The following is a 13,318-nucleotide window of genomic DNA, read 5'->3' on the forward strand; positions in this document are numbered from 1 at the left end:
GAGAACATGTCCGTGACCACCCAGACCATGGTATTTCCTTGAATCTCCAGTAATTCGACAATGAAATCCATTGATATTTCCTTCCACAGGGATTCAGGACGGGCTACACCTTGAAGCAGGCCTTGGGGCTTTCCTGGTGGCCGCTTAGAAGCAGCACATACGGGCCAAATATGATTCAATGTCTTTTTTCAAAGACGGCCACCAAAATTGTCTTTTGATGAGATGCAGAGTTTTCACAAACCCAAAATGCCCTGCCATGCGGGAATCATGAGCTCGTTGTAGCACCAACGACTTCATGCTTGCAGGAACATACAATTTAGCGCCTATCCAAGCCAGTCCATCTTTCATGGTGCATTCATTTGAATGTTCCTTAAACCAGTCATCGGACTCAAGGCCTTCCTTGAGTTTGCAGATGAGATCTGTTGTGACCTCCAAATTAGAGTTGCTTTGGCTTCTGGTAACCATTGGGGCAGCAAGACTCTTCACTGGGATGACTGGATGAACTACGCTTAGCTTCGAACTGTTGTATTGTGGGAGTCTGGATAATGCATCAGCCATGAAGTTCTTCCCTCCAGGGATGTACTTTAGGGTGAAATTGAATCGGTTGAAATGTTGCACCCAACGCATTTGTTTAGGAGATAGCTTTCTTTAATACTTCCAAATTTTTGTGATCAGTCCACACCTCAAAAGGGTGTTTAGCTCCCTCAAGGAAATGTCGCCAGGTCACCAAAGCCCACCTGACAGCAAAAGCTTCTTTTTTCCATATAGCCAATCGCCTCTCCGTCTCTGTCAGTTTTCGGGAGGTATAAGCGCAAGGTTGTAGGTGCCCGTCAGTGTTTGTTTGAAGTAACACTGCTCCCACCGCTACATCACTAGCATCAGCCTGAATGATAAATGGTGCATCCATGTCCAGGTGTTTCAAAACGGGTTCAGCTGCAAAGAGTCGCTTTAGTTTTTCGAATGCGGCCTGAAATTCCATAGTCCATGTCAAAGGCTTCCCCGGTTTGGGTTTGGCCCCTCCTTTTGACTTTAGGAGATTTGTAATGGGTAGCGCAATGCTGGCGAAGGATGGAATAAATTGACGATAAAAATTCGCAAATCCCAAGAAACTCTGCAATTGTTTGCGGGTGTGGAGGGGGTGCCCATTTGGTAATGGCTTGGACTTTAGCTGGGTCCATCTCGATGCCATTGTGGGAGATACGATAACCAAGTTAGTCAATTATTTCCTGATGAAATTCACATTTAGACAATTTGGCATAAAGCTCCACCGCGCGGAGTTTTTTGAGAACTGAACACACCAATGTCACATGTTCCTCACGTGTTTCAGTGTAAATAAGGATGTCATCAAGATAGACTATCACGCCTTTGTATAGGTGGTCATGCAAAACTTCATTTATTAGTTGCATGAAAACCGCTGGTTTTCTCACTGAAAACATCCTTTAGGCCCCAATATTCTTTTGGGATTTTCTCCTCCCCCTCAATTCTTTCTTGTCCTGTGGCTGCTAGGTTAGGTTTAGCGTTAACAGGCTTTGGAGCCTCCCCCTCTCCCTCAGGGGGTGTAGCAGATCGGATGCACAACCACCCTTTTCTCCAATTGATACGTGGGTTCCACTTCCATAACCAAGGTAACCCTAATATGAGAGGACAATCCATTCCTGGGGCGACAATAAAACTTATAGTTTCTTGGTGAGTTCCCATCCACATGTCTATTGGCTCAGTTACAAAATGGGCAGGGCTCCCCTCAGCTATTGAGCCGTCCATCTGGCAAAAAGCAATGGGGACTTTTAAAGTTTTCAATTTTAGCCCCAGTTTTTCCACCACCTCAGAGTTAACGATGCAACGTATGCATCCTGAATCTAAGAGGGCCAGCATTTTTTCTTGCGCTCCAGTAGAGGGCACTTTAAGTTCTACTGGGATAGTCATGGGGCCCGTTCGGGAATTTACCAGACGTTCGTTGTCAGATTCGGTTTCACTTTCCTCCGATGAGGAGGATGGTTCCTCCTCCCTTGGAGTGGGATGGAACTGCGCAGTCGGCTCCACCCCTTTCATGGCGGTTTCCCTTCTTTTCCCGGGCTGTTTGTCTGGTTTTCTCTCTCCCCCAGCAGAAGGCTTTGGTCCCATCTTGGTGCGGCAGTTTGCTGCTATGTGCCCCTCCTTCCCGCAACGGAAACAGATGATGGCTCGGGGCTTGCTAGTAGACCAATTTTTCCCTCCTTTTGGAGCTCTTTGGAGGGTTTTGGCGGGGGGAGTAGCCTTCTCTTTTTCACTGTCATCACGGTACTTGCCTCGGGCTAAATCAATTTCCACATCCGCTGCCAATTCATACCAGGGCTGCAATCTACGGGGGCCCCCACTGTTTACACAGTTCTGGTATATATCTTTGTTTAAACCGTCCATGAAGCCATCCAACAGGGCCTGTTCGGACCAACCCCTCATATAAACAGACAATTCACGAAATTCGTGTATATATTCAGCAACTGGCCTGTTTCCCTGGGTGAGGGTTTTGAATTTAGTTCTGGCTTTTCGCTCTGTGAGCGGATCATCAAAGCGTTTCCTCAGGGCGGCCATAAACCTATTATAGTCTCTCAGTAGGGGGGGATCAGCGTTAGGCAGAGCAACCATCCAAGCAGCTGCTTTATCTTCTAATGCCAGGGTAACAATTCTTACCTTGGCTTCTTCTGTAGGTAAATCATCGCCAAATTGACGCATGTAATTCCATACTTGAACAAGAAAAAATCCAAGATTTTTTGCCTCCCCACTGAATTTCATACCAAGTGGAGGAACTTTGGCCATCCGGCGTCTGCGGGGGGGCCCTCCCTCTCTTGGGATGGCTCTGGCGGCTGCTGCCACTGGGGTTGGGGCTCGTTCATCCTGATCATCACCACCATCTGCGCCCCCAGTCTCTCTCGGGCAGAACAGACCATCTGCAGTTCTCTCCTCTGTTTCTGGGAGAAGATCTTCTCTTTCAGGACAACTCTCACATAAACGTCGCCTCTCCCAAGCCTCTTCGAAGAGTTTCATGGCCTGAGACATCATAAGGTTCTCCTCCTCGACCTCTTGCCAGTCAGCGGTTGGACGTCTCTGTCTCCTTGTGGTGACCCCAAATGGAGTTTCTTTGGGATCATACTTCTGCCCCACTCCCAATGTCCATCTGGGGTGAACGGATTGTTCTTCCAAGTGTAATCCAGCCATTCGCTCCGTTTCCAGAGGGCATGAGGATGCAGTTGCTCCCATGTCTTCCTCCTGGTCGCTGCCTGGGTGGGACATCCTTTTGAAGTTTGGGATTTTATTGCACTCCCCTCAGAAGGTGTTAACTCCGGGTTGAATGTGAAACTGAGATCTTGCTTAAAGTCAGGGCAGCCTCCATCAGTAACCAAGAAAGAAACCACTCAACTCCATATTTCAGAATTAAGAGTACTTTTACTGGCTATGAGTAGATAGCAGCTAAGCATAGCAAGATCTGAGGCAAAAGCGTGCGTAATCATAGATATCAATATGTGACCCAACTCCCTCCCCAGTAACCCCAATCCCCAGTCCAATCCGCACACACCACAGGTGTCATGTGGGCTGCAGCTTCAAAACCCATCATCAGGTTGGTATGCCGGACGGTTGGCCTTGGCGGCAATTCCACTATCTGCAGCATGCACAGTAGATGGTGAGAAAACCACTCCCTTCTTTTATTGTCCAAATTTTATTGATTTTAAAAGTTTAACAGGGAAAAAGGGGTTAAAAGGTTATAGAACATTTTGACAGCTACATCGTGCCGGGGGGGGGGGAGAGAAGCCCCCCCAGGTCTCGCAACTTTTACAAAAAAAATAGAAAATTATCAACATTTACATAGATATTAGCAGTTTTAAGTTTAACACAAAATCATCAGTATGTTTCAATCATTTTGTTTTTTATCACTTCCATAAAGGTACATTGTAACAACATTTGCAATAATGTTTCAAATCACTTTTGTGATCTGAGTCTTCTAGTTGTCGCATCCTCCCCCCCCCCCCCGTCCACTGGCAGAGCCTCAGCCCCTCCCTCCTTTGTTTCTTGTGTACCATCCCCCATGTCACCTAGGAGAGCACTGTGTTTTTTAGTGAAAGCCTCTGCTTCCACAACTGTGTTGATTCTAATTCTACTGCCCTCCCAAAAAATCAACATGCCTTCTGGTAACAACCACCTAAACCAAACCCCATTATTCTATAATTTTTTTGCTAAGAAGGAATATTTCCTTCTCTTATCTCTTACTTTCTTTGGGATCTGTTTAAGAATGGTTATTTCTTTATCCTTATATTTTAATGGTCCTCCCCTTTGAGCTCCTAGAACCTCATCTCTTATGGTTTTTCTAAGAAATTTAACATGAACTTCCCTTGGAACATTGTGTGTTCTTGCATAGGCTGAATTAATCCTATAGATCAGGTCAATATCCCACCAAAGCTGTTGTTTGTCTCTGTTAATATATTCTGCTAACATTGTGGTCATAATCTCCTTAAGATCTTCGTTCTCAACTTCTGGCAAGTTTTGGAACCTAAGGAAAAAAGACATCCTTTCAAATTCCATTTTTATCACATGATTCTCAAATTCTACATTCCCCCTTTGGATTGTCTTCAGGTCGTCTCTCATCCCAACAGCACCCTCCTCCAGTACACCTATCCTCTGTTCATTCCGTGTGGTTTCTTGTTTCGTCTCTCTGAGATGATCATTTAAGTCCTGCAATTGTTTTTTTATTTCGTCCTGTCCCTTTAAAATGGATTGAAGCATCTGATGAATGGACAAATCCTTTGAACTCTCTTCAGGGGCTTTAGGTTGTAAAAAAGATCCCAGTTGTGACTGGTGAGCAATGGGGCTGGACGTAGAAGATGTCGGGGCTGATGAGGCCTTTCCAGACGGTAACTTCTTTGGACCCATCATGAAGCTCGGAGATAGTTATTGTTCTGTACAGAGAAATGGTGTCTGTGGGAAAGCACAGCCGGTAGGGATCACCAGACAGGCAAGTCCAAAGGAGAATAAATCATTTAAGACAAATAGGTGGATCAAAATATTCCAAATCCAGGGGAAAAACGTATTTGAAGAGGCTCCTGGAGGTCTCTGGGGTGGAAATTAGTTCAAAGCCATAAAGTTTTTCAAGGGAGGAGTCTCATTCACAAAGACAAAGAAGGAGGAAGTTGGCCATATTGGCTCAGCCAGTACAGGTGGTCAGGAAACAACAAAATCAAAGTTCCCATGCATAGTTTAGAAAAGAATCAGTTCAACCATCCTTTCTCTCGCAGTTGTGGTCAAAAAAGAAAAAGAAATTTTTTCCCCTTTATTTAAGGGAAGTGAGAGTAGATTTTAAACTTTCTCTCTCCCCCATACCAGGGAGAGATTTTCCAAGTGCCGCTTTTCCAAGGGGGGTGGAAATCCCCCCCCTCCAATCTGAACTCCTCCAAGGGTTGAAACAAAGTCTCAAAAAAAAACCCTGCAGATCAGTCAATACAGTAAAAACAGTAAAAGACCTGGGGAGACCCCCCCACCTCACCGCACTTCAGCTGTTTCATTCAGATTGATCATTTCCTTCCAGGCTGCGTTCGGCGAAGCGCGCGGTGGCATTCCGCGCGCTCCCTATGCTTTCCAGCTCCTGTGGCAAAGCTGGAGACCCCCCCGCAGCCGCCGCCACTCCAGGGGATCCCAGCAAGCCGCCCCTACAGCAGGGCGCCCCTCCAAGGCACCCTGTGCTCCCCCTAGGATTCAGGGGAGCCCACCGAAACAGCGAGAAGGCGGACGGACGCGACCGTCGCCTTCGGCTGCCAGAAGTTGTCTCCACTGCCGGAAGTCGTCTCCTCTCTTCTTCATTCACTCCTGTGCTTAAGCTTCCCCTCCCAAATACCATGTTATCTCCCCAACCTCCCTGTTTCAATGGCAGCCAAAAGCAAGCAGCAAAGCAGAGGCTGACAGTCTCAGAGTGGATCCCATCACAGGTTTTAAGAGGCTACTATGAAACCCCGGGTGTATCTTCCCCAGCAATCAAGGCAGTTTCAATTGCACTGTGACTGGGTTGATGAACTTTACTATGGGGAATGGTCCCATAAACTTTGGCCCCAGTTTCTTGCTAGGCAGTTTTAATCTCAAATATTTTGTGGAGACGTAAACCTTCTCTCCCACCGGGAATGGCCGTTGCGGAGCCCGGTGTTTATCTGCCTGATTCTTATAGGTTTGTGCCGCTTTAGCCAGTGCTTTTTTGACATTTTCCCAGGTTGCTTTCAGCATCGACATCCAATCAGTCAAGCTGACAGAGGGGGGGTGGGGGATCCCTTGGATACTCAGGCATTGGGACAAAGTCCATACCGCTCACTATTTTGAATGACGTGAGTCCTGTGCTACTGTGAACAGCTTTATTGTACACGACCTCAGCAAAAGATAAAAGGTCTGCCCAATTGGACTGCTGATAGGTCACGTAGCACCTCAGGTACTGCTCTACCATGGTGTTCAATCTCTCTGCTGCCCCATTGGTGCTTGGATGAAAAGATGAACTAAGACCCTGAGATGACCCAATGGACCGCAGGAACTCCCTCCAGAACTTAGCCGTGAACTGGGCCCCTCTGTCTGAAATAATTCTTCAAGGTACTCCATGCAGTCGTTTGCATTTGTACTGAGGCATGCGGGAGAGGGTGTCAGCTAGAAAGTTCCTCCCCCCTGGAATGTGCTTTAAGACAAAATCAAAACGGTTGAAGTATTGAGCCCATCGGGCTTGTTTGGGTGATAGTTTCCGTGGGGTCCTAAGCGCCTCCAGATTTTTGTGGTCAGTCCAGACTTCGAACGGTTTCTGGCCCCCTTCCAACAGGTGTCTCCAGGTTAGCAGTGCCCATCTCACTGCGAAAGCCTCCTTTTCCCACATGGCCCATCGTCTCTCTGTGTCTGTGAGCTTGCGGGAGGTGTAGGTTCAGGGTTGTAAGTTTCCTTGGTTGTTTCTTTGGAGTAGCACTGTTCCCACTGCCACATTGCTGGCGTCTGCCTGGATCACGAAGGGTTGCTCAGGGTCAGGATGCTTCAGCACCGGCTCCTTTGCAAACATTTCTTTTAGTGTTTCAAATGCTTCTTGGCAGGTTAGGTCCCACTGTAGGGGTTGTCCCGGATGAGGTTTCATTCCTGGGCTCCCTGTCTTCAGGAGGTCTATCAGGGATTTGGCAATCTTCGCAAAGGAGGGGATGGATTGCCTGTAGAAGTTCACGTGCCCTATGAAGCTTTGTAGCTGTCTGCAGGTGGGGGGGGGGGTTGCCAGCCTTGGACGGCTTGTACTTTGTGTCAGGCATGCAATCATATACCTTTTAGGATCTTTGGCCTGCCACACTCTCACTCTCTTTCTTTACTATGCTGTAAAGGGGGGGGGGGGATATGCCGTTCAAGGTTGGACTGATCATAAAAACCTCGAAGCTATCCACGCCCATCGAAGACTATCCCCCAAAAAATTTTGCTGGGCACAATACTTCCAAAAGTTTAAATTTGGAATTAAACACATCCCTGCAGGGAAGAACTTGTTGGCGGATGCTTTGTCGAGAAAACTGCAGTACGAGAGTAAGAAGTTGTTCAACCCATCATTTCTTCCTCCCAACAACAGGTGGCCCAGGTCACCACCCGAAGCCAGGATAACCTGACGACAGAGTTCAAAGCAGCACTCCCAGCAGACCCGTGGTTCAACAATAACAAGGACATCCTAACGATGAGTTGTGGCTTAGCCTGGAAGGGGTCCAAACTGTACGTTCCTGCGGAGCTGAGGTTGGAAGTCCTACAGCGAAGCCATGATGTGAAACTAGGAGGCCAGTCTGGATTCCTAAAAACACGCCACCTCGCCACGCATCAATTTTGGTGGCCAAAGATGAGTTCGGAGGTGGAAGATTACGTAAAAAGCTGTTCTACTTGCGCAACGATGAAAACATGGCCGGGGAAGCCCCCTGGACTACTACGAGTGGCCAGCCCTAGCCGACCATGGGAGGAGATCACAATGGACTTTATCTTTGAACTCCCACATAGCAGCGGGAATAAAGTAATTCGGACAGTTATTGATTTCTTTTCCAAGCAGGCGCATTTCATCGCTTGCTCAGGGTTGCCATCCGCAAAGAAATTAGTCAAAATATTTGTGAAACACATTTATTGCCTGCACGGGGTGCCCAAAAGGATCATTTCAGACCGTGGAGTTCAGTTCACCGCCAAGTTCTGGAGAGAGTTCCTGAGATCCATTGGGTCCACACAAGGAATCAGCTCAGCGTTTCATCCCAGCACGAACGGTACAACAGAGAGGGCCAATGCGACGGTGGAGCAATACATCCAGTGTTACGTGGACTATCAGCAAGACAACTGGTTGGACTTGCTACCCTTTGCCGAAGTGGCATACAACAATGCAATCCACAGCAGCACTGGATTAACTCCTTTCCAGATTACCAGTGGCATGGAATTTGTTCCCATGTCTGAGCTGCCTAGAGAACCTCCTTCCTCCATGTCTCTGAATGAATGGATGGACACACTAAAGAAACGATGGGAAAATACGAAGAAATCTGTAGCAGATGCGGCAGAAGCCTACAAGAAGCAAGCTGATAAATACTGCTTGCTCCAACACCCCTTTCGTGTGAGGGACAAAGTTTTTGTATCTACCAAATACATAAGATTAAGAATGCCTAGTAAGAAATTGGGCCCAAAATTTCTAGGTCCATTCCAAATAGAGAAGATAATTAACCCAGTTACAGTTCGACTTAGTCTACCCAGAATTCTAGGGAAAATTTACCCAGTATTTCATTGTAGATTGTTGAAACCAGTAATTGGGTCCAGCATAAGACCGTCCACCCAAGCTCCCCCTCCTCCTGTAGCAGTAGAAGGGGAAACACATTATGAGGTGAAAAAAATCTTCGGCTGTATAGGGGTCGCTTACAATATTTAGTGCATTGGAAGGGGTACCCTTTGTCCGAAGCTACTTGGATGAAAAGTTGGGACCTAAAAGCGGATAAGTTAGTAAAACAATTCCATGAGAAGTTTCCCGATAAGCCAGAGGACCCCCCCCCCCCGGGGCGGGGGAGAGGTGGTTAATTGTGTTATGTTAACTATTATGTTGTTCTCTTTTCAGGAAACGTTTTTCTTCTGAGGAGAGGCCGTCTGTGAGGCCTGCAGTCATATTCCTTTTAGGATCTTTAGCCTGCCACACACACTCTCTCTTTCTTTACTATGATGTTTCATTAGTGGGGAATTGGGAGGGGGTAGGAGTAGAATGTGTTTGTTTTCAAAATAAAAAAATCCTTTCTAGAAATCAAGGTCATTCTTTCTCTCTGCACCTCTGCACCTGACCAGAAGTAGATGGGTGGAAATGCCAACGTGGCAGAGGAAGATTGGACCATGTGATGGACTTGTGGGTGTGGGGACAAGTTCATGAACTTTCAACTTGGTGGAAACCTAGGAAGCCTTGAGGGAGATCACTTCCGGTTTCCAAAGGCGACGGACGTTGGTCCGCTGTTCGCTTCTCTGGTGGGCTCCTTTTAGGAGCACAGGGGATCTTGGAGGGACCACCTGATGTAGGGCGGCTTGCTGGAACCCCCCAGATAGGCGGCAGCCATGGGGGGGTCTCCAGTTTCACCTTAGGAGCCGGGGAGCGTAGGGGGGTGCATAACAGCACCTTCGCTGAATGGATTCTGGAAGAAAAGAGTTAACTACATGCAGCGGCTGAAGTGCTGGAGGTGAGAAATTCGCTCCAATCGCCTTAATTGCTTTTAACTGACGGGTAGCGGCTTTTTTACAAGTTGTGGATTCAATCTGTTTGAAGTAGGAAGAATATTTAAAAAGCTAAAGTTACTGTCAGAACAATTGCTGTAAGTTCTGCAGAAGCAGAAAGGTTTTTTTTGAAAATGAACATCATATGTTCAGAGAGCAGAAGTCGCCTAATTGTTTCTAATTTAACCAACCTCATGACTATGAGTGTTATTGGCCTACCTCTTACAAAATGGGACCATATTCCTGCAGTGAAAAAATGGTTGAGAGCACACCATCACACAGCCGATGATCTGAGAATCAAGATCAAGAAAAGTGGAAGTAAGCAGAGTGCCAATGAAAAAACGATGTGAAAACATCTTAAAGTTAAAGACTACTAACACTTTTATGTACGTATTTGTGTACCTCTTTTATTGTTTTGTATACTTCTTTTATTTTTTTATTTATTTTATTTACTGAGCGCTTATAGACCGCCCCCTCTCCCGAAAGGGACTCGGGGCGGTGTACAGTCCATACAAGAAATACATTATATAAATAACTAAATAATTGAACAGTTAAAATTATTAAATAGAAAGATAGATAGATATGGAGGAGGTTAAAAAGAAGGTTAAAAAGAACTGTACAGCTGAGTAAATATAAATATAGATTTAAAACCCCTAAAAATATCCCATAACATTAAATTTAAAAACAATTCCCCTAAAATACCAGTTAAGAAATAACTTGCAGGGCAGGGCAATAACTTGCAGGGCAGGGCAGAGGAGTTTGGGGAATACCTGCAGGATAAAATTGATCAGATCCGGAGGGGGTGGACCCACTCCAGTACTCCAGAGGGGGCGTCCGAGGCTAGTCTTGAGATTCCACGCTGGGAGGAGTTTGACCCTGTTGTCACCGAAGATTTGGACAGGTTGCGCGGGCGACTGCGAGCCACCACATGTTTATTGGACCCGTGTCCCTCCTGGTTGGTACTGGCTTCCTGGGAGGGTTCACGAGGCTAGCTACTGGGACTGGTGAACGCTTCGTTGGGTGAGGGCCTTTTACCAACCGCCTTGAAAGAGGCGGTGGTGAGACCCCTGCTCAAGAAGCCTTCTCTGGACCCAATGCAGCTAGCAAATTATCGTCCTGTCTCCAACCTTCCTTTTTTAGCGAAGGTTGTTGAGAGTGTGGTGGCTCAGCAGTTCCCGCGTCACCTGGAGGAAGATGATTATCTAGACCCGCGCCAGTCCGGCTTCCGGCCCGGTCACAGCACGGAGACGGCCTTGGTCGCATTGGTGGATGATCTCTGGAGGGCAAAGGATGGGGGCTGTTCCTCCATCCTTGTCCTATTAGACCTCTCGGCGGCTTTCGATACCATCGACCATGGTATCCTATTGCGCCGTCTGGAGGGGTTGGGGATCGCAGGCACCGTACTGCGGTGGTTCCGCTCCTACCTCTCTGGCCGGACGCAATGTGTGTTGACAGGGGAGCAGAGATCGACCCCGAGGCCCCTTACTTGTGGGGTTCCACAGGGGTCGATCCTCTCGCCTCTCCTGTTCAACACATATATGAAACCGCTGGGCGAGATCATCCGTGGTTTCGGGGTGGGATACCATCTGTACGCTGATGACACTCAGCTGTATATTTCCACCCCAAACCACCCCAACGAGGCCGTCGAAGTGATGTCCCGTTGTCTGGAAGCCGTGCGGGTCTGGATGGGTGACAACAGGCTCAGGCTCAACCCCTCCAAGACAGAGTGGCTGTGGCTCCCGGCTCCCCGGTACAACCAGCACATTCCATCGCTGGCCATCGGGGATGAACAATTAGCCCCGGTGGAACGGGCACGCAATTTGGGCGTCCTCCTTGATGCCCGGCTGGCTATGGAAGATCCTGTGGCAGCCGTGGCGAGGGGGACGTTCCACCAGCTTCGCCTGGTGCACCAATTGCGACCCCTTTTGGACCGGGGGGCCCTGCGCACAGTCACTCATGCGCTGGTGACGTCTCGCCTGGACTACTGTAATGCTCTCTACATGGGGCTCCCCTTGAGGTGCGCCCAGAGACTGCAGTTGGTCCAGAATGCAGCCGCCCGGGTAATTATGGGGAGATCGAGGTTCTCCCATATAACACCTCTCCTGCGCAAGCTGCACTGGCTTCCTGTGGCCTACCGGGCGCGCTTCAAGGTGTTAGTTACCATCTTCAAAGCGCTCCATGGCATAGGGCCTAGTTACCTGCAGGATCGTGTCCTGCCCCATACATCCCTGCGGCCCATTCGCTCACACAGAGAGGGTCTCCTCCGGGTGCCGTCCTCTAGAGATTGTCAGAGGGCAGTGCCCAGGAGTAGGTCCTTCTCTGTGGCGGGCCCTACCCTTTGGAACGACCTCCTCCCAGACATTAGGACAACAACCGATCTCCGCTCCTTCCGCAGTAAACTGAAGACCCACCTGTTTCGGCTAGCCGGCCTGGCATAACTCGACAGCTTTTCCACCCTTGGTCATTTTTAATTGTTAATTTTAGTTTTTAAACTTTTAATGTTATTGGGGTTTTAACCTTTTTGAGTATTGTAATTTATTTATTTATTTTTTTACCTCCTCTGTATGACACTGTGCTGACTGTTGCTTGTGTACGTCGCCCCGAGTCCCTGTGGGGAGAGGGGGCGACTAATAAGTTCAAATATAAAAATATATATAAAAGAAATATGTCTGCCAGGAGGTAACAGTTATGATTATGCCAGGCCAGCCAATCGGAACAGGTGAGTCTTCAATTTTTGTCGGAAGGAGCGGAAGTCAGTGGTGGTTCTAATGTCGGGGGGGAGGTCATTCCAGAGGGTTGGGCCCATCACAGAGAAGGCCCTACTCCTTGGCGCCGCCCGTTGGCATTGCCTAGTGGACGGCACCAGGAGAAGTCCCTCCCTGTGAGAGCGAATTGGCCGCAGGGATGTGTGTGGCAGGATGCGATCCCGCAAGTAACTAGGTCCCGTGCCATGGAGCGCTTTAAAGATGGTGATCAGGACCTTGAAACGCATCCGAAAAACCACAGGCAGCCAGTGCAGCTCGCGCAGGAGAGGTGTTACGTGGGAGTACCTAGTACTCCCCATGACAGCCCGCGCGGCTGCGTTCTGGACTAGCTGCAGTCTTCGGGCGCGTCCCAAGGGGAGCCCCATGTAGAGAGCATTGCAGTAGTCCAGGCGAGACGTCACCAGTGCATGAGTTACCGTGCGTAGGGCATCTCGGTCCAGTAGGGGGAGCAATTGGCGCACCAGGCGAACCTGGTGGAACGCCCCCCCTTGCCACGGCTGCCACATGTTCATCCATTGACAGCCGGGCATCTAGAAGGATGCCCAAATTGCGCGCCCGTTCCACAGGGGGCAATAGTTCGCCCCCTATGGCCAGCGATGGAGTCAGCTGGCTGAACCGAGGTGCTCGTAGCCACAGCCACTCAGTCTTGGAGGGGTTGAGTTTGAGTCTGTTGTCCCCCATCCAGACCCTGACGGCTTCCAAACATCGGGACATCACTTCGACAGCCTCGTTGGGGTGGTTTGGGGTTGAAATGTACAGCTGGGTGTCATCAGCATACAGATGATATTCAACCCCAAAACCACGGATGATCTCCCCCAGTGGCTTCACAGGAG

This window comes from Natrix helvetica (genome assembly GCF_964273705.1).
Source record: "Natrix helvetica genome assembly, chromosome: W".
Lineage (NCBI taxonomy): Eukaryota > Metazoa > Chordata > Lepidosauria > Squamata > Natricidae > Natrix > Natrix helvetica.